The sequence below is a fragment of the Phyllostomus hastatus genome, unplaced genomic scaffold, assembly GCF_019186645.2.
Source record: "Phyllostomus hastatus isolate PE091 unplaced genomic scaffold, TTU_PhHast_1.1 phas_contig_209, whole genome shotgun sequence".
Classification (NCBI taxonomy): domain Eukaryota; kingdom Metazoa; phylum Chordata; class Mammalia; order Chiroptera; family Phyllostomidae; genus Phyllostomus; species Phyllostomus hastatus.
This window is the reverse complement of record NW_025333735.1, coordinates 4,392,461-4,414,744: the sequence shown is the minus strand read 5'-3', so window position 1 is coordinate 4,414,744 and position 22,284 is coordinate 4,392,461. Positions and strand designations below refer to the sequence as shown.

General features: G+C 36.8%; 1 protein-coding gene across 1 annotated transcript in view; it reads right to left on the bottom strand.

The window, feature by feature from the left end:
- Positions 1-18,881, bottom strand: part of TTLL7 (tubulin tyrosine ligase like 7) — a 138,846-nt gene extending 119,965 nt beyond the window's left edge. The window contains exon 1 of the mRNA XM_045835619.1: positions 18,615-18,881. The gene's annotated coding sequence lies outside the window, so the exon portion shown is untranslated. The remainder of the gene's footprint in view (positions 1-18,614) is intronic.
- Positions 18,882-22,284: the final 3,403 nt, after the last annotated feature.

The following is a 22,284-nucleotide window of genomic DNA, read 5'->3' as shown; positions in this document are numbered from 1 at the left end:
ATGCTCATTAAGTACCAGGTCCTATTATTCTAAGAGCCTTACCTCTATTCACTCATTTGAATTTAGAAGTATAGGTACCTTACAAATATTTTAATAATTGAATAGATTGAAAAAATTCACAAAGAAACTATAAGATAAGCATTTATTTCTTCTAAGCAAAGTTGATGTAGCAATATTTTTTAAATCCATTTCCTTGACACAGGAAAAATACTTGTTTTGAACACCTACGAAGTGTAAGGAACGCATACATCCATTAAAAAGGATGCTTTCTTAGTCATCATTATAGAGGCTGATATTGAAAACTAAGAAGCAAACTAAAGATTATAACAAAATGCATAAATTCTTAGCTAAATGCAGAGAAAACTAATAAATCACATATTTGAAATAAATAATTTATTTAGATGTTCTTTTTAAGTAGTTATTATTAAAAACTCTTATTGAAAAATAATAAGCTAAGTCCAAAATCAACACAAACAACAATATCAAAAATTATACTAGCAGACTACTAAATATTCCTACATAACACAATGGAAAAATGTAGACTTTGTTAACAAAAACACAAAAATGTTCTTGTCTTCATGATATTAAGCCTAACAGACCTTGGTGTCAAGTGAATGATAATGTAGCAGAAGCACCTATAAGTTAATGGTCACTCTTCGTACTACCTGTGTGTGTGTGTGTGTGTGTGTGTGTGTGTGTGTATACATAATACATTTGTGTGTGTATGTATATATATTTGTAGGTCAAGGGTCATTCTTTGTACTACCCGGAGTGCGTGTGTATATACATAATACATATATAACCTACACCTGTAGGTTAATGGTCACTCTTTGCACTACCTGGTGTGTGTGTGTGTGTGTACATAATACACATATATACATAACCTACACCTGTAGGTTAAGGGTCACTCTTCATACTACCAGGTGTGTGTGTGTGTGTACATAAAACATATATATACATAACCTACACCGGTAGGTTAATGGTCACTCTTCATACTACCTGGTGTGTGTGTGTGTATATGTATCTGACATAATCTACCAAAAAATGTCAATACATTTCTGCTAAAATTAGAATTATGTGTTTGAGGCATTTATCAAACTGATCTGTTCAACCTGCCATGTAAGCCATTGTGTAAGGTCTAAAACACAATCTAAAATATTTTTTAAAGTTTTCAATCTATATTCCTGAAGCTGTTCAATGAAAGCCAATTCCTCAAATTCACTGAAGTAATTACATGGGTAACTAAGCTCTAAATGGTAAACGTAGCCATTTTCCTCTCAAGTAAGTAGTGTTCTCCCTTTTCATCTCACCAATGGTATTCTATTATTTGACAGAAGAAGAATAAAAACAAAGCACAGCATTTTCTACATGATATGAAAAGTACTCAGCACAGTGCCTAAAGCATAGTGAGCACCACAGAAGAGTTAGATATACATTATTGTTGATATTATTAATCAAGGGAACCAGACACTTTTCAAACACTTAGCATGTTCCACACATTGGGCTGCAGGCCACACAGTCAGGCATGTCAACACAGACTGAACCAGAGGAGCTTTAAAAATACACGTTCCTGTAAAATACCTAGCAATAAATTTAACTAAAACATGGGACACTTATACATTAAAAAATATTAAACATTCATAAAAGAAATTAAAGAAGATAAAATAAATGCAAAGATATCCCATCTTCATGGATTAATTTATATATTCAATGCAATCTCTATCAAAATTCCAAAGGCATTATCTATAAAAACAGAAAAAAAAACTAAAATTCATATGGAGCTACAAAAAAAACTCCATAAAGCTAAAATTATTGTGAGAAAAAAAGAATAAAGTTGATAGCATCATACTTCATGGTTTCAAAATACATTACTAAGTTATCATAATTAAAACAGTATGATACTGGCAAACATAGGCAAATAAACCAACAGAACAACAGACAGCTCAGAAATAAACCCACGTAAATATAGTCAAAACTCAGTAGAAAAAGGATAATCTCTTCAACAGTTGGTGTTAGGAAAATGAGATATTCACATGTAACAGGATGAAATTCAACCCTTTTCTTACACTACAGACAAAAATCAACTCAAAATGGATTAAAGACTTAAATGTCAGACCTGAAACTGTAAAACCTAGAAGAAAACTAGGGAAAATGCTTCATAACAGTGGTCTGAGCATGGATATCTTAGATACGATGCCCAAAGCACAGGCGACAAAAGTGAAGACAGACAAGTGAGACTATGACAAACTAAAAAGCTTCTGAATAGCAAGCAAAATGATCAAAAAGTGAAAAGACGACCTTGAGGGAGAGAAAATATTTGCAAAACGCATATCTGGTAAGGAGGCAAAATCCAAAGTACATAAGGAACTCCTTCAACTCAATAGCAAAAACAAAAAATAAACAAATTTAAAAATGGGCAAAAAACTTGAATAGACATTTCTCCACAGAAGACATGCAAATGGCCAACAGGTATAAGAAAATATGCTCAAAATCACTATTTATCAGAAAAATGCAAATCAAAAACACAAGATATCACCTCACACCTGTTAGAATGGCTATGATAAAAAAGCATTTTAACAAGTGCTTGTGACAATGAGAAGAAACAGAAATTTTTGCACACTGTTGGTGGGGATGTAAACTGGTGCAGCCACTATGAGAAACAGTATGGGGTTCCTCGAAAAATTAAAAATAAAACTACCACATGATCCAGTAATCCCACTTCTGGGTATTTATCCAAAGTAATTGCAGCCAGAATTACAAAGAGAAACCTGCACCCCCATGTTCGCTGCAGCACTATTCACAATACCCAAGATGGGCGAACAACCAAAACAGCCACTGAGGGGAAATGGAGGAGGAAAATGTGGTGTGTACATGCAGTGGAATACTATTCGGCTTCAAAAAAGGAAATCTTGCCATATGGAACAATATACATGGATCTAAATGACATTATGATAAGTAGAATAAGCCAGTCATAGAAGTAAAATGTTGCATGCTACTCTTTTTATGAGAAATCTAAAATAGTCAAACAAATAGAAACAGAGAAAGGAATAGTGGTTGCCAGGGGCTGGAATAAGGGAAATGTGGAGAGTTGCTATTCAAGGAATATAAATTTTCAAAAAATAAAAATATAAAATATGAACACTGCTCCCAGCCCTTAAAATTCCAATTTAATTGGTATGGGATGCAGCCTGAGCATAGAAAATGGTTAAAGCTCCCATGTGATTTAAATGTATGGCCAAGTTTGAGAGTCATGTTAAAATAGATGTGTCATTTCATTTAGTCCTAATAAATTGTTTTACTAATTCACTTTATAGACAGGAAAACTGAGATTAAGAGAGATTCAGTAACTTGTCAAAGATTTGGAGAAGTCTGCTCAACTTGCAAAACTTCTGTACTATACTGTGTGGCCTCCTGACCTGCAAAAGTGTTAAAACCATTGGTATGCCTCCTACAGCCTGAAACCCTGCTGAGGAAGGGCCATATCGTTCCTTTGTCAGTGTGCTCACTGGGGGTGAAAGGAGCCTACCTGTGAACTCTGAGCTCTAGAGCAGGTTTCTGTTTGTTTTGTTTTTAAATACAGACCATGACCCATAGAGGGTAGTAAAAACAATTTAGTGAAACTCAATAAGCATTTTAAATAAAATAATAAACTCAATGAAAATATAACAGTCCAAGACTACATTGCATATAGTATTAAAAGTATTAACTACAAATACTGAGTCTTGAAACTTTTACTCGTATGTGTGTGTGGTGTGTGGGTATGTATACTATGGCAAGAAGTAAACTGTATTTATTACCAAGTTGCAGCCAAACATGTTTGAAAGATATCTTAGCTAGAGATAAAAGCAAGAAATTAAAAAGACAATCCTGAAAATGTTATTCACTTTCTAATTTGCAAATACTTATTTGGTGTTTTTCTCTACTTCTGGTATGTTTTCCCTGTCTACTCACCATTCAAGCACAGCTTAGTCCCCCCTCCCCCTTTCTTTGTGTCCCCCAGGCAGAATGAACTGTCGTTCAGGGCATCACCACTGTTACAACACCTATCACATTGTATTACGTTTTTAGAGTACTTGCTGTAAAGTTCTTTATTAGAAAGGGCAGTGTCTCTCTGAGCAAAATGAACAAAACACAGAGCCTAGTATATAGTGGAGCTTTTTTTTTTTTTTTAATGGGTACAGCATCTCTCCATTACTTTACTCATAAAATTTTGGTGATACAAATTATAAATTAAGAATGAATTATATCTTCCATTTTTCTGGATAATCACAAATTACCAGAATTATTTTAATATCTGGCTTATCTATACCTAGTGTTAGATGATACTATGCTCTACCAAAGATTACATCAAAGAAGAAGGAAGACCAACTTTAAAACTAGCTCTATGGTAAATGAATTTTTAAAAAAAATAAATCCAACTGAATAAAGCCCAGAATTAAACTGGAAAAAAAGTAGCTCTATTAGATTAGCCAACCTTGTTGATAGCAGCCTATTTGCTTATCTGTTTTAATATTAAATTGACTATTCCGATTCCTATTTTCACACTTGCTTTTAACTCAACTTAATTATTGAACACTTACCAAGTAAAATACACTAAATAAGTTCTGGTTTGTTTCCATTTTATGAATGGTAATGCGAAAAAACATTAATCAAAAGGAAACAAAATAACTAATCTCTCTTGATCTTTACACCGTCCAACTCTTTTTATCATCTATGTTCACCGAAAGAAAGGCATTTTACAATATCTTTCTAATTTGTTTACTGAAACATTGGAACTAATTGATTATTAAAAAGTCTTTTTAAAAATATATATTTTATATGTGTATATATATAAACAAATACATGGTTTTAATATCTTAGGTCCCTGATCAGACAAAAGTCCAATATTATCAGAGTGATCTGAAAAATTAAAACATTTGACACATGCACTATATAAAGTACCAGTTAGTATGGAAACTAAAACTAAAATTATTTAGCATTAGAAGAAAGCAATTTTACATTGTAATAGGATAGAAATGAGAATTAAAATTAGAAGCATTCCAGAGATCATGCTCCATAAAAATCTATTTCGAGAATCCGTGTCTTTGCCAGTCTTTCTGCAAAGATAATCATCAATATCCCTGGTCACAAACTTATACAACCTTATCACATACCATTTTTTTATTTTTCAATCAAATGACTTTATGACCTTCCAATTTGTGCAGCTTCACTTAACACTACGGGCAGGGCCAAACGGGCAGAGCCCACAGCCAACCGTGGCCAGAACAGACTGGCATGCAGCATCGCTGATTCATCTCAGGGAAGAACAGACTGCAGCATCTACAGTTCTGATGATGTCCAAAGAGGGTGAAGAATTGGTCATAAGCCAAGTATTTCCTCTTCAAGCACAGACAGAAGGACTGGAAGTAGGCAAAACTCAGGGTTTGCTACAGTTAGTTCTTTTAGGCCAGGAAAAGGGCTGGTGGGGGAGGGAACAAGTAATAATTTGCAAAGCCTTACTCACTGTGGTCCCAAGAATGGACAATTTAGGTATGTTTATAGCAATGTTTTCCTTATTCATTTAATTCTGTTAACAAGATTTATATGACTATTTTACCTATACTATGCTAAATACTTAATTTGTACTTTGAATATAATTCCCTTCAGGTAGCCTATAACCAAACAATGAATTTCATATTTTTCTCATTTTAGATCATTTGATTTTATATAACATTTCTCTTACCCACCAAATACATAACTAAACTTCACATATTTAAAGTAATAACCCATCATCTACTATGGAATTTGACGCAGCTGCTTAAGTGGACCATTAGGATAAAAAATGATGCAGATACTAGTCAGAAAGGGAGATCAGGTTACAAATGCGCCCAGCGGACTATAGGAACCAGAGAAGCTTCTCTTTCTCATCTTCCCAGTCTACTTAGCTGGCTCCTCACAAACAAGAACCCACAAATTAGAGGACATAGCCTAACAGAGAGACCCTACACCAGAACTCTATGCAAAACTCAACTAAGAAAGAACTTACCACTCTTAATCACCCTCTAGAATGGCATACTGAAGATCTTACATATTACTGAGAAGAAATGCTCTTTGCCAAAAATCAAACATTCAAATAGTTTTCCTATTAGAAACTACTAACCTCAACTATGAACGCAACTATAAATTAGTAGCAAAAATCTAATATTTAAATATTTAAATAAATTTATAACTGATTTTTGTAACTCATAACTCATTTTTAAAGAATCAGTTTAAGTCAAAATTATACCAGAAGGCATTGCAATAAAACAGAAGATATTTTGTTATTTGGATGAGATGTAAACATGAATTATAGTTTATTATATTATTATAACATAATATGATATGAGTAATTATTAACTAATAATTATGTAATAATATATTATATCATTTTTATATATTGTAAATAAATGAGCATATATTTAAACCTGGAAACTCTAATCTAGCAGAGATGCAAATAGACATTTCTTATAAAAAGGATATTTAACTATGTTATTATCATGTAGATATTCAGCTATATTATGTTTAGCTATGTTATTAACGACATATAATTTCATGACAGATATGGAGGCTAGGCTATAAACTTGATTCTAATTCACTCATTATTTCAGCACATATTAAAAGTACCTGACTGACTCCACACCTAAGACCACGAGCATGGAACTGAATTAGTTTGGACAGAAAATATCTGGGCCCATCTTTTTCTTGTGGCCATGGGAAGCAGAGAGGAGACCATACTTTATTTTCAGGAAATAAAACCTCAAAAGTATTGCCCCTCAAAATCATAGGCAATAAAAATAATACGTACAAAAAAATTCCTAAAAGATATGTATCACCTTCCTTCTTTGAGACACTGTAACATCCTCTCGTGGACTAAGCCAGGTCATCAGAGAGCTACACTCCAGGCCCACACCATGCTGCAGGCCACAGCCACACTAACAGAACCACTTTAAGAACAAAAACAGTTACTAATTGAGCATACATAGTGACCTTTACCTACATTTCAGTGTTCTCAAGGCAAATATTGTTTTCATGTTAGCAAAGAAAATAATCAGATCTTGAGAGGTTATTTCCCAAAAAAACACAGCCACACCATGAGCCTATACTGAAGGATATTATTAGAAACAGCCCAGCAAACGCTGTTGAATTTCACTGTAACAGTGTGGAGGACATTTTGCATTACCCTATAAGGAATCCACTTTAAAAGAAACTATAGCAGAAATTTCACTTTTAATTCTATATAGAAACAACTTTGTTCCCCTTATGTGATTGGTTTGCTTTTCTCATGAATGAGCTTTTCCATTAATCACTCAACTTTTTGTGTTTCCCTCTTTGCACAGAAGATAGAAAACTCAGTACTAAATGTGGGACTTGCTCTAATAATCATACATAATTTCAGGATATGGATTTTGTTAGCTAATGTCAATGTATTCTCTGGCTCACTTCATCTTATTTTTGTTTTTGCTGATACTCTCAGATTCTTTCATCTCATTTTGCATGTTTATACTATTACAAACTACTTGCCTGCAAGACCACTTACCAAAATCTTCTAAAATCTAACCAAGCTGTATATTTACTATATATAAATTATATCTCAATGAAGTACTGAGGAAAAGTACACAAGAAAACCCACTTACAATAATCAAAATCAAAGGGCAGTAATTCAAATATTTCTTATACTATCTTAGAGTCACACCTTAATAAAATATTCTAAATTACTTCATCCTTGCAAAAGACATCACTGAGTTAATACTTTATTCCATTTGTTATAATTTATAATTTAAAATATACTTATATGTCCATACATGGTATTTGTTAAAGTTAGGATGGGAATAATTTGAGGGATTTCATTTGGTAAAGATTACATTGCAAAGTCCTACTGGTGTATTTTACCGACGTGAAAGTACAGTATCAGTTGAGTACATAAAAGGAGGAAAAACTTTTGGGAAATGAAAGTATAACTGGAGAAAGGAAAAGGAGCACATGGAACAACTTGGTTAAACCAGTGCCAAGTGCAAGATGCACATGCCCCTGCTTCTGGCTTTACTTTTCTCCTCGCCTTGGTTGTCTTCTTAGTGATGCTCAAACATTTTAGTGTTGAAACCTTTTCTGATTTTTAAATTTTGCTGAGTTTTGTTTTTGTGGGTTATATATATCAATATTTACCCTATTAGAAACTAAAACTAATAAATGTTTAAGATCCTTATTCATTCACTTTGAAATAACAATTATAAAAATATTATGTTAACAAAAACATACTTTATTAAAATATTATTTTAAAAAGGAATGAGTGGCATTTTTTATACTTTATCTAATTTCTTTAATATCTGATTTAAAAAGATTCCCATATCTGCTTCTGCATTCATTCTGATAAATTATTTTGGTTGAAGTACATTAGAAAATTTGTTCTCACAGAGATATAGAGTTAGAAAAAGGAGTATTTTAATAACCTTCTCAGATAACTATGAATAGTTGAATTTGATACAACACCCAAACTCAACAAGTGGTAGTTTCTTAGAACTACATAAAAGCAGTAGTATTCTAGCAACCAAAAGCAAATTTAAAAAGCACATCAAAAAGGAAACTAAAAATCAGTATCTCTCATGAATGTAAAAGCAAAAAACTTTAACAAGATTTTCACAAATAGAATGCAACAATATATGTGTATGCATGTATATATGTGTGTCATAAATATTATATGTGTACATATATGATCAGATGGGATTTATTCCATGTGTGCAAGGTTGATTTACTATTCAAAAATCAATAAATGCACAAGTCTAATAAAAAAAAAATCATATGTCTAGCCTAGCCCCGGCCGGTGTGGCTCAGTTGGTTGGAGCATCATCCCATGTATCAAAGGATAGAGGGTTTCATTCCCTCCCAGTCAGGACACCTACCTGGGTTGCAGGTTTGATTTCCAGTCAAGCAGTCAACAAGAGGCAACCAATGGATGTTTCTCTCTCAAACTGATGTTTCTCTCTCTCTCCCTTTTTCTTTTTCTAAAAGCAATGAAAAAAATATCCTCAGGTGAGAATAAAAAAAATTATTTTAAATCATATGTCCATATCAATGATGCATAAAAAGCATTTGATGTAAGTTACCATCCATTCAGGATAAAAAGTCTCAGTACACTAGGAAGAGAGGGGGAACACCCTCAACATAACAAAGAACATCTACAAAAAACCTGCATCTAGCATAATACTTAACAGTAAAATGCTGAATAATTTTATTCTAATACTGGAAACAAAGCAAGGATGTTACTCTCACCATTCTTATTTGGCACAATACTAGAAGTCCTAGCAGAAAATTAAAGGCATATGCATTGGAAAAAAAGAAATATAATTGCATCGTCTCAAAAATAATCTTGTGGACTTTCAAGAGAAAAAGAATAAGCAGCAACTTGAAACAATTCTGTGAATGCATTTTTAACTGCTAAATAACCAATGCTACATATGTGACAAAAACAAATTTTTTTGTAAGTCAAAGGTCATAATCAATATAGAGAAAAGACAACCTATGGAATGGGAGAAAGTCATATATTTGATAAGAGGTTAATATTTAGAATATATAAAAAAACCAACAACTCAACAACCAAAAGAAATCATTTTTTTAAATGAGCAAAGAACTTGAATAGACATTTCTCCAAAGAAGATATACAAACAGCTAAAAGGCACATAAAAATATACTCAACACTCCTAATCATCAGAGAAATGCACAATGAGATATCAGCTCACATCCATCAGGATGGCTACAATCAATCAATCAATCAATCAATCAAGTGGTAGTGAGAGCAAAGAGAAATTGGAACCTTTGAGCATTGTTGATGGGGTGATAAAATGATGCAGCCACTATGAAAAATAGTATGAAGGTTCCCCAAACAATTAAAAATAAACTACCATATCATCTAGTAATCCCACTTTTGGGTACATACATGCAAAAGAATAGAAAGCAAGGTCTCAGAGAGAGACTTGTACTTATTTTCATAGCACACTATTCTCAACAACAAAGAGGTAGAAGTAACCCAAATGTACATCAACAGATGAATGGATAGCAAAATGTGGTATAAATATACAATGGAATATTATCCAGCTTCAAAAAGGAAGGAAATCCTGTCACATGCTACAACATGGGTGAACCATTAGGACATTAAATTAAGTGAAATAAAATGGTGACAAAAAGACAAATATTATAACCTTCCATTTATATGAGGTGCCTAAAGTATTACAATCCATAGGAACAGAAAGTAGAAGGGTGATGCCAGGATCTCGGGGGTGCGGGAAAGGAGAGTTGTTGTTTGATGGATAGAGTCCCAGATTTGCAAGATCTGACAACTCTAGAGGTCTTTTCACAGCAATGAGAATGAATATTTTAACATTACATTTAAAAGGATTAACATTATAAATTTCGTTATGTTTCTTTATCACAATAAAAATTATGAAAAATAACCAATGCCACAAAATAGTAACTGGAATAAAAAGCTGCATGCCCACAAAATGTGAGAAATTACCAAAATAATTACACAAATCACAATATAATTTTATTACTCTGAAAAATCCTTCTTCTGTTTTTCTTCAAGAATACATGGTAATCACTTGCATATTACTTGAATATGTAGTTATATCAAGAAGAAAAAAATTCCTAGACTATCATTAGGTAATTTTACTCGGAAATTTAAATCTTTATATTCATAGATATGAATATGTTATACTATATCTAATGAAGAACATATTTAATTTTTAATTCCTTAGTTAAAGATAAAAATAGCTCTTGCAATATGTACCCAAGATAAATTTTTAAAAGAGAAAATGCCTCCTATTCTAAAATGACAACTCCCTAACATATGTGGCAGCAAACTTTTCTTTCTGCCAAAAATACTCATTTGGCACCAGTTTCTGACAAGTGAAAAAGCTTTCCCACATGTATACAGTCTGCTTGATTTTAAGAAGCACTGATCCTTCCCTTCAAATTTCAAGGTGTCTATTTCCCTTTAATTTGTGAGACAAGTACCAGAAATTACTTGTTTTAATTTTCCAAAAATAATAAATTGAAATGTGTGTGCTGACCAGGCAGAAGCAGATGTGAACTTACAGTAGATGTCAGATTTTAGGAAAAAGTATTCAATAAATTTGACAAGTTATTTTTTCCTCAAATTCCCTAAAAGAAGTAAATCAACAAAACTACCCAATAAAGTAATAAAGGTTATCCTCTTGTTTATATATAATAGTACATATTAGCATCTAGAGTCAAAATTATCTTCTAACAGGGTCACTCTCTAATCCTACTGTGAATCTTCACATAAATTTTGCCTGCTTTTTTTGTTCTCCCTCTGTCTCCAGTGTGATTTTTCACACTACTAAAATGAAGGAAAGAAATAATATCGGCCAATCCTTAGGATTCTTGATTAACAGATGCTAAGTAACTAAATATTATCATCTTGGATGTCATCAAACCTAAAGCTAAATGAAAATGCCCCCATCTGGTTTCGTACAGTAAGCTGATTATAGAAAGTGTTCAATTTCTTTTTCCTCTCCAAAGAGTAGCTAGCACATATTTGTTGAGTAACTGCAGACTGCCTGCTTCTAAATATAAACTGAGATGTGTGCTAAAATTCTTGTCCTGATTTTTTAGCAATCATTATGAATGTCACACGTTGTTACAAATGATATTTATTAAGGACCTATATTTATTAAGGAAGAAATAGATTTAATTTTTTTTAATCCTCACCCATGGATATGCTTACTGATTTTAAAGAGAGCGGAAGGAGGGAGAGAGAGAGAGAGAGAGAGAAACATCAATGTGAGAGAAACATTGGCTGCCCCTGCCCGCCGTAGAAGCCCTGACCAGGGAGATACCCAACGAACCCGCAATCCTTTGGTGCATGAGACAACACTGCAAATAACCAAATGACCCTTCCAGGGCAAGAAATAGATTTTAAGTAATATTGATGATAAAATTACACATGGAAATTTTCCCATCAAATGCAATGATTCAAATTAAATCCACAGTTGCTAACTTTTCCTACCAATGCTCATGTATCATATAACCACTCATATCACCAAGCCAGTCAAACTTAGTATTAGGGCCACACCAGTCAAAGCAGATTTTACACAAATTTTAAGTGAGGTCACTTCTCTTACAAAAGAAAGATAGTACTATTTTAAATGAGAGGTATACCTAAGCGACCCTAAAAATCCAACAGAGAGCCTTGAAATAGTCTTGAAGTTGCTGCCTGAGATACTGCTGATCCATCTTCCAAATCTACAAACGTTCAATTTACTTAAAAAAGTCAATTTGACTGCATATACACTCATGAAGGCAAAAAGAGAATTTTTATAAGAAACAAGCTACTGTCATCTCATTGCATTAGATGTGATGCCAATTCAGACTTTGCAAAGTAGTGGGTCAAAGGGAGAAATGTTTAAAATAATTCTTTGTCAAACATAATGTTCGATTTAACACAGCTATGCAGAGCAACAAAAATAAGATGGAAGTTTGAAAGCCTGGGTACTACAACCAATGAGAAAAATCAAACAATGTGGATAATTCAGCATACCCCATGGACCAAGGACATCATCAATTTCAAAAAAAAAGAAGTTCTCAGAGACCTTGAGGGCAGCCCCAGAAAAGGCCCAGTGACTACTTACCCTCCTAATTCTAAACTTTCAAAGGAGTCAAAGTAACATAGGCAATCCACTTGCTTGCATGTGAAAAGTTAAAGAAAAAAAGAGAAAAATATTCATCATTCACATTCCCAGAGGCTAAACAATTCCAACACCCTGGCTTTGTCAAGTGCTGTATATAAAATAGGCAGGAGTATGTTAGCAGATTAACGTCAAATGGGAACTAGGAAATAAGGGGTAGTGGAGATAAATGGTAAAGCCTATTTAAATGTAAGTTTTTATTAACCCTGGGGAAACTGTTGTTTAAGCCAAGTTCAACTCTGACAGCTAATGCCTGAGAGAAATAGAAATAGATTTCCACTTTCTATAAACTTAAGCAAACTGTTTTAAATAATGGGTCCCAACTAAGTACAGGACAAATTCTGCCCAAACTACTCTGGCTACCTCAGTGTCCTGCTTCCACCAAAATCACCTGTCAGGTCCAGAAAAGAGGAGCTCCTTTTTTTGGTTTGTAATGTGATGCTTCAGTTTTCATTGTTACCTTTCAGGTTTCCCAGGATTGACAGATTATAAGAACCTGCCTTTCTGCTCCCTACTTGTGTCCTCAAGACACGTTCATATCACCTACCTCCCCTTCCACCTATCCTCACAGTTGTTGCTGGCCTCCCAGCCTCAGTGGCTTCTGGAAAGTGGGGGCAGGACCAGGAAGAAGCTCAGATGAGATCCTGGAAGAGCCAGTGAGGGGCCTGGCCAGTGTACCTGCCTAAGGAGGTAGAGCCCTGTGTCCCTACAACTGGTGGGGGAAACTGAGGTATAGTCTTGATCCTCCATGAGGGGAATTTCCTCTGGGGGATATTGGAGGATATTGGGGACAAGGAGAGGGGAGCATCTGCATGCCCACAGGGAACACTGGGAATATTAGTGTCTCCCAGTGACTGCTATTCTTAAAGGTCATCTCTGGCAAGGACACAGGGAAGGAGAGGGGGTGGTCTGTCAATGCCCATCACACTCATGTCTTGTAACCAGGGCTTCTGCTGAGAACTGGGAGGTCTGGAACTTCTGACCTCATCTATGTGCAACCATATTCTCCAAATCAGAGTGCAAGAATTCATAGGCTTAGCACTGGCAGGATATTAAAGGTGGAAAACTGGGAATCTGATACAGATGAAAGCTGAAGTTTGAAAGGGATAGATATGGGGGGAGAGAGACATTAAGGTCCACAATTACAACATAGGGACCAGAAAGTAGTCTATCATATAGGTCCCTTCTCTCATTGTAAACTCTTGGTCATTATAATCAAACCTGTTCTCCAACTTTACTTACATCTGTTTCCCTCAGTGTCCCCAACTGCCTGCCTTTTTCCCAGTTCCCATGATATACATAGTCTTTCTAGTCAAAAGAGGTGACCTGAAAGAGCGTGTAATCTGAGGGGCCATGGACAAGATTGAGTGTGGTTATGAATATGCAAATACCCTATACTTAATATGCAAATATTCTAAAGAGAACATACGGAATCCAGCAGTTTTCAAAACTTGCATAAACATCATACAAAAAATATTTTGCAACTATATGCAGTGATAAATAAATGTTAACTAGACTTACCGTGGTAATCATTTCCCAATATAAACAAATATCAAATAATTATGTCATTCACCTGAATACAACAGCAAATTATAACAGACAAGATACATTAGAATTTAACTTTTAATTAAAACTATTAAATGAGCCCTTTTTAAGAACCAGAGCTGCACTGGAATGTAGTCATGCCCTAGCGCCTGCAGGCCTGCCTGTATAAGTAAGTTTTAGAAGGCATATTCTGCTTAAGATAAGAAAAGAATGTAGCCTGTTGATCACAAAATAGGTCTGTTTTTTTTTTTCTTTCTGGTCTTAAGACAAGGTCACTAACTCACAATCCCAAGATGTCTTACAGACCTTTCTGTTGGAAACCGCCTAGCCATAGTCATGTACATGCATCCAGGAGCTAAGTAAAGCAGATCACTGAAGCTTGAGTAAGAACTGACTGGTTAACATAAACCATGACCCTGGACTCATTACTCAGGATCACTCATGTCTTTTGCTCTATAAAACCTCTTGTCTGTAAACCTTTGATGAGTTCGGGTTTTTCAGTATTTGCTTCCTGTTCTCCCAGGTGAAGACTCAATAAATTAGGTAATATTTCTCTATTGCAAAGTCAGGTGTCAGTTCTCATTGACTCACTGCTCACACTGGTGGCTACAGACTTTCTTTTGACTCACTCCATTTCACATTTTAAACCAATATAATGTGACATGTCAATTATATCTCAATTTTTAAAAAGTCAAAATAAGAAGTCTTACCTTTTAACCCAGAAATTTTATTTCTGAGACTCTATCTTAAGGAACTAACTCCTAAAATACAGAAAAGAGCCCTGGCTGGTGTGGCACAGTGAACTGAATGTTGGCCTGTGAACCAAAGGGTCGCTGGTTTGATTCCCAGTCAGGGCACACGCCTGGGTTGCAGGCTAGGTCCCCAGAAGGGAGTGTGTAAGAGGCTACCACGCATTGATGTTTTTCTCCCTCCCTTTCTCCCTCCCTTCCAATCTCTCTAAAAATAAATAAATAAATAAAATCTTTTTTAAAATAAAATAAAATACAGAAAAGAACTTATGAACAAAGATATTCATCGTAGTATTATTATCAACAATATAGTGACAATGAGGAATGATTACAAAATTATGGTATATCGACCTACTGGAAAATAATGTACGCATTTTAAATGTTTGCTGTCCAATTATAATTAAGTGAAAATTAATGTTATAAAATTTAAAGTAAAGAAATATAAAAATATACATAGTCTAATGACAACTATGCATGGAAAAAAGTAGAAGAAAACACATCAAAACATTAATAGTGGTTGTCTTTAGTTAGTCAGATTATGGTGATTTTTTCCTTCTTATCGTTTCCAAATTGTTCGTAATTCTATAATGGAGGCAGAAAACTTTTTAAAAGGCAAACTTCTGTGGAAGAGGTAAAGTTTTACTTGCATTAAAAAACTGTTCTTGATTTAGTTGAAAACTACTACTTTTAATATCAGCACCCAGGAAATATAGCATTTTCTGGAAGGACACTAGGAGCAAGGAATATGGAGAATGTGAGCAAGACCAGCCAAAGAAAAACTCGGCCTGCTTAAAAACATATACTAGTTCCCTATGATTACCAGTTAAGGAGCAGATTTCACTGCTTGATATTCAAGGCTCTCCATAATTTGTCATGGTATGCCCAAACACTATACGTGTGTGCACTTCTCAGCTGAACCTCTCCCGGCTTTCTCTTTGGCTATTGAAATCCATCCCATTTCTCAGTTCCAGCATGAAGACTTTCCTGAACCTCTGACGATCCCAGCCTCTATGATTTATTCTTCTTCCTAAGGTGTTGATATAGTACTTAAGTTTGCTGACCACCTTTTTCTGGTATTAAGGCAATTCTAATCATTTTGTTAATTACTCACATGTAAGTAAATATCTCCCCAGCTAGACTTTAAGTTCCTTGAAATCAAGAATTTAGATGGTCCCTGAACAGGTGGTTCAGTTGGCTGGGTGTTTTCTACAAAACAAGGGGTTGCCAGTTCAATTCCTGGCCAGGGCACATGCCTGGGTTGAGGATCAATCCCTGGCCGGGCTGTGTGCAAGAGGCAACTGGTCAACATTACTCTTCTCACATCAATATTTCCCTTTCTTTCTCCCTCCCTTACCCTATCTCTAAAAATAAATACATAAAATCTTTTTTAAAAGATAATTTAAATGGTCCACAGGCAGTAGTCATTTGACAAATAAATATATAGAGAGAGAGCAGTTCTAAGGCCAAGTTGGTATTAAATTCACACTCTCAGTAATGATATCTAAATAAAATGTGTTACTTCTGTTTTAAAATATCCTGCTGACCTTCTATCACTGGGACATACACTTTCCTTTTCAAAAAATAGCAGCAGTATTATATTTTTGCTTATTCATTCATACCCACTTTGCTATCCCTCTTGGGATTAACCAGATTGGACTTGGTGTGATGTTTCACACCAAGGTTTGGTATACAGTCTATAGCCATATAAAGAACAACAACAACAAAAAACGACCTCCTAGAAATCAAACTTAAGACTCATCACAAGACCCTACTTCTCTTACAGTCGTATCTGGACAACAAATATAAATTTGTACCTCCCTTTTATGGCCTTATGTAGGCAGTGGGCTTAGTCTATCAATATCTCCATTGATTTAAAGAAAGAAATCTCCAATGCAAAAGGTTCAATGCCTTTGAAAACTGATGAGCTAAGATGATTACGTTCCGGTGTACCATCAAATACTATTCCAACACTTAGAGATAATGAGCACTTAAACTATAGCAACCTGCCTCCTGAGACATCACCGAGAGTTGCTTACGTTAAGAGAAAATACACAAAGCATAAATGAAAGAAAATCAAATGATCAAGCAAGCGACAAAGAAGAACCTAACCCCCATTATTTTTCCAGAAAAAGCACATAAAGTCAATATAACTGTTGACTCTGAGGGCAAGGGAAAAAAACAAATCAATTCCGTTTCCTTATATACAGAACTGCATTTTGCTACAACACGTGGTTTTTTAAGATTCTATGGTTTTCCAGATTAGCTGTATGATCTTGGACCTTCTCTGTATTTCAGTTCCTTAGTCTGTAAAATAGAATTATCATCTCTTCTGCCAAATCACAGAATTATAATGAATCAAAGAACATTATCAGTCTGGGTTTGCCTGTCATCTTATAATGGAGCAACACATTCCACAAAAACTTCCATCACACACCCTATGAAGTAAATAACTGTTCTTACTGCAGATGTTTTCCTAAAGTTTAAAAAAGAAAATGATATCCAGATTTTACTTTCTTGAATGACTTGTCCTACACTTGAGCATCGACCATATATCTGCCATAATGTTGACCATCTCCTATTATGACCTGGCTCTCCCATACAGTGTTGTCCAGATACTATCTTCTGGCATACGCTTTCTAAGGAAATATGGGTTTTTCCCCACGTAATTCAAAGCATGCTCTACTTTTACTAAAAGAACAATAATTCCACATACAGGAAGTTTACAGGTTGTTGTTGCTGTTGAGACTCCTCCTGTGAAAATTAACTCTGTTTAATAGACCATAGAGTGTATGTACACTTGGTTAAACAACTTCTCAACACTGTGAAAGGTCCATGGGCTTTACAGTCCTAAAGATTTGTATTCAAATTCCTGTTCTGTGACCTTGAGCACATAATTTAACTTTCCTGCTCCAAACTTTCCACATTTGGTTCTGGGTTGTTGTGATGATTCAATAAAATTTTATATACATATGTCCCTGGGTTGTGAAATTATTTCCTATCTTAAATCTTTCCACGTATGCCAGGAACCAATCAAACCCACGTTGAATACAAGACACCTTAGACAGAGCATCTTTCTCACACATTAGCGGGAGGATGCCAGGCGACGTAAACTTTAGTGGATGACGGCATGAATTAGACATCTAACGGGGCAAGAAGTAGAGAAACAGGCATCCACAATGGACCTAGACTTCACTCGCATGCGTGAAAGATACGAATCTGACATACTTTGAAGACTGCACCGCAAACGCACGGAGGTTTGTACCAGGATGTGGGAAAAGGATGGAATTTTAGAACAAGCCAGCAGGGAGCCTCCGGGTTCAGCCCGCCCGACCCCACCCGCCTGGGTCGTTCAGCTGGAGCCTAGAAACTAAGGGGAGAGAGAGCACAGCAACTGACCTCGTCCCCCACGGTCTCTCATCACGCCTAAACCTCTAGGGCACGAAGGGTGCTGAATCATTAGCACCAACAGCGGCAACTCCCTGTTCTGCTGCTCCGCGAGGGGCAGTGTCCCCGAGCAGTGACCATTCCAGATGGGGGCCGAGACCTCCTGGGCGTGGGGACGTGACAGCGGTCGGGGAGGTTCGGGGCAGCAGGTACTCACCCGGGTGAGGACAGCCCAGCCCCGGTCCTCGCCTCCCTGCGGGAGGCGGTCCCACTGCGGCCCGCGGGTTTCCCGCCGGCGGCCGCCCCGGGCTGCAGCTAGAGCTGGAGGTCTGGTGCTTCCCTCCGCCCGCCCACCGCCTGCGGGAGCAGCGACTCCTGGCTGCGTTGCCAGACCCGAAGCAGCTCCAGCAGCTTTTTCTGGCGAAGTGGTGGCGGCTGCCGACGGACCAGACCATTTGCGGGCTGCAACCGGGGGTGCGCGACGTGCGAGCGGAACCAGCGCCCAGGGCGAGTCGGCGTGGCGACAACTGGGAGCAACCAAGGACCAGGGGAAGCCTAAGCAACCGCTGCCCCGGCAGAGCTTGGGCGCAAGGCGACCCACAGTGGAGCAGCTGCTCGCCAAGGTGCTTGATGAAGACTGTCCGTCGGCATTTCCGGGCACCCCCCTCGCGGTTTGCCTTGGTCCAGCTCGGGGCTCCTTTAGAACGCCGCAAACAGAGGACCTAGCAACGGGAACGCCTGGGCGGTGTCCCCTGGGCGGTGTCCCCACCAGAGAAGATGCGAAAGGGCGCGGGCCTGAGCCAGCGCTCCTGCCACCTCGGGTTCCTCCGCGGGGCTCCAGGGTGCCAGTTCCTAGTGCAGTCTTACCACGGAACGGAGAGGGGCATCTTGAATCCTTGAAGGGGCTTCCCAGGCCTTTTTTCCGAGCATCTTTGTGGAGCAAAGAATAAACGGATATCCTAGGCAGCTCGAAAGTTAGAAAATAAAATGATGCAGGGCTCCATCCTTTGTAAATAAGATACCCGAAAATGAGGGACACTTTTGAATCCCAGAATTACTGCTCCAAAAACGTGGGAGCCCAGTAGTTTGGAAAACAGAGATTTAGGAAACCATTTTAGCATACAGATCTATAAAAACTAAAGAAATTTTAAAATATTTGGGGTTCATTGTTCACCATTTTAGAATTAGTACCTTGGGATTTGGAACGGAATCGTGTCCTTACATGAAATGAACTTTACAGAACTGGAGGGAAATCCCCGCTGCTGTGTGGTCTCTGCCCCAGGCTTTACGGATCCATTTCACACCACGATAGAGATGGAGACAAACATATAGTTTCATTACAGAATAGGGGGTATGGCACTACCTATAAAATATAATTTAAGGGAGCAAAAGAAAGACCCTCTAAATTCCTCCCCAACAATAGGAAATTTTACATTTAAAAGCCATTTTCTCTGGATAAAGATATTGTCCTCATTTGAGTAAATTAACAAAATTTTAACATAAACCAAGCACCTAGTATGAACCAGACACTGCGCTGAGAGTATTCCCAGTTTGATTGCTTTATTTATTATTCTAAAGACTCCTGTGAGGTTGGTAACATTGTTGGTATTTTTTATAGAGAGAAACTGGGTGGAGAGTTTGCTGTGGTGGGTTTACATCTCAGATTATGAGTGGCAGAGCAGGCACTGCAACCTAGAACTTTTGACTAGCACCTTTCCACCAGAAAACCTCTGGGAAATGCACACAAAGCCTTAGCATGTCCATGACTGGTGCTCGAATGTGTATTTTTTCTCTGTGAAAACTAGGATTCGTGGTGCAGAAAGGGACCCTTAGTTATCTAAGGTGGACATCACAGGTTAGAAATAGAAACCAGTAGGAAGAGACTAGACTGGCCTAGAAATGTCAAGGTCAATCATGCACTGCTAGGGTCATGTGAGAGTGAGGAGGAATTCTCCACTACATTGTGTTAATCACATTCTCTGTCATTTACTATATTGCACTTGACGCTTAATCTATTATAACTCTATTATATATTACACTTTATACTATTATTCTTCCAATCACAGGGTTTTTAAAGGGATGTAATCTCATATATCTTATCAGAATTTAGAGAAGTAACAGGGCCTTAAAAACTCTCACATCACCTCACATCACATGAAGGAACTTTTAGAAAAATAAGGAATAAAGTTAAATTGTTACCTTATGTTGCACCATTGCTATTATGTTAACTTTTTTTTTATAAATGTTCACACTTTAGTATCAGCCCAACAGAAACCTCCATGGTACCAGAGCTCCATGGTACTGAGGAGCCAGGACACTAAATTCCCAGGGAAGCCACGCAGCTGTAACTGAGGACTAGGATGACATCAGCCTCAGAAATGTATGACTCTTGCCCTGGCCTGTGTGGCTCAGTTGGTTCGGTGCCATCCCGCAAACCAAGGCATCGTGGGTTTCGTTCCTGGTCAGGGCCCGTGTCTTGGGTGCAGGTTCCATCTTGGTCCAGATGCCTGTGGGAGGCAGTCAATGGGTGTTCTCTCTCACACTGATGTTTCTCTCCCTCTCATCCTCCCTCCCTCCCTCCCTATCTAGAATCAATAAAAGAAAAAAAAATTTAAGGAAAGAAATGTGTAATTCTTTCCCCCAGGCACAGTTGTTTCATTTCAAAGGAGACAACAAAGGAACTGAACTGGGTTAGGTAGACAACATGCCTTTTGAATTAGTATTCCCTGTCTAGTTGACAGGGGTATAAGAAAAAAAATAATAAGGTCTTTGGTAGTTCACCCGAGACCAAGCTGGGATTTAGAACCTTATCAGTTACAAACCTGGTGACATCTCCAGCCATCTGCTTGTGTAAGTTGACATTACTGAAGTGTATGTTTCTTAATGAAGCACAGAAATTTTGTTCCAGTAGCCTTGAAAAATTGTCAAAAGCAAAAAAGGAATAGCATGATGCCTGCATTCCTTGATCTCCCATGGAGTCTTCCAATGGTTTTGAGCTCCTTGAGGAAGGAAATTAGGGCCAGAAACTGAGGAATTATTTTTACAAATGACTGTGGGATTTAGGGTCTAAGAAGTACTACTTGGGGCCCTGGTGACATAGTACAGCAGAGAAGGCCATTCTCTCACGCAGTCTGCCATAGACTTGTGTGCAGCCTTGCCACCAATACAGAAGTGCTCTGCCCAATGAAGGTGTATTCTCATGAAGAACACTGGTGACCAACACAGGGTCAAGATTACTTGGCTAGGAAGGAGATAACAGCAACAGAGCATGTGTGGGATTGTTCCTGAGCACCTGGGAGACACAGCTGACAATTTGCTGTCATGAGGGAGCCTGGGGCAGAGGGGATGATGATTAAATTGAAGATGATTGTTAAACATCATTTTAATAGTAATATTAAGAGTCTAATGAGGATGGCATCAAATTTATGTATTAATTTTTTGAAAATTGACATCTTTACAATAGTAAGTCATTTCATCCAAGACGGTAATAGATTTTTCCATTTGTTTTGTACTTTGTCTTATATTTCCCAAGGATATTTTTATAGTTCTGTTCATGTACATTCTGCACCTTCCTTATAAATTCATACCAAGTTATTTTTTAGTATGTGTCTTCCTCATGAAATAGTCTTTCCGCTTCTTTTTCTAGGTGCTTTTGCCTGAATAGAGAGAGATTCGTTATTTCTGTAGTTTATTTTGTATTCACACGACACACTAAATTCTCTCATTATTTGTTTTATCACAAGAGTCTTTTAAGTTTTCTTAAACACACACACACACACACACACACACACATACACACACGGGCATATCACCAGTATCAGGAACTTTTCTCTCTTTTTCCATTATTTACACTAGTGCTTGTGTACTACATTTGCTAGAATCACCAG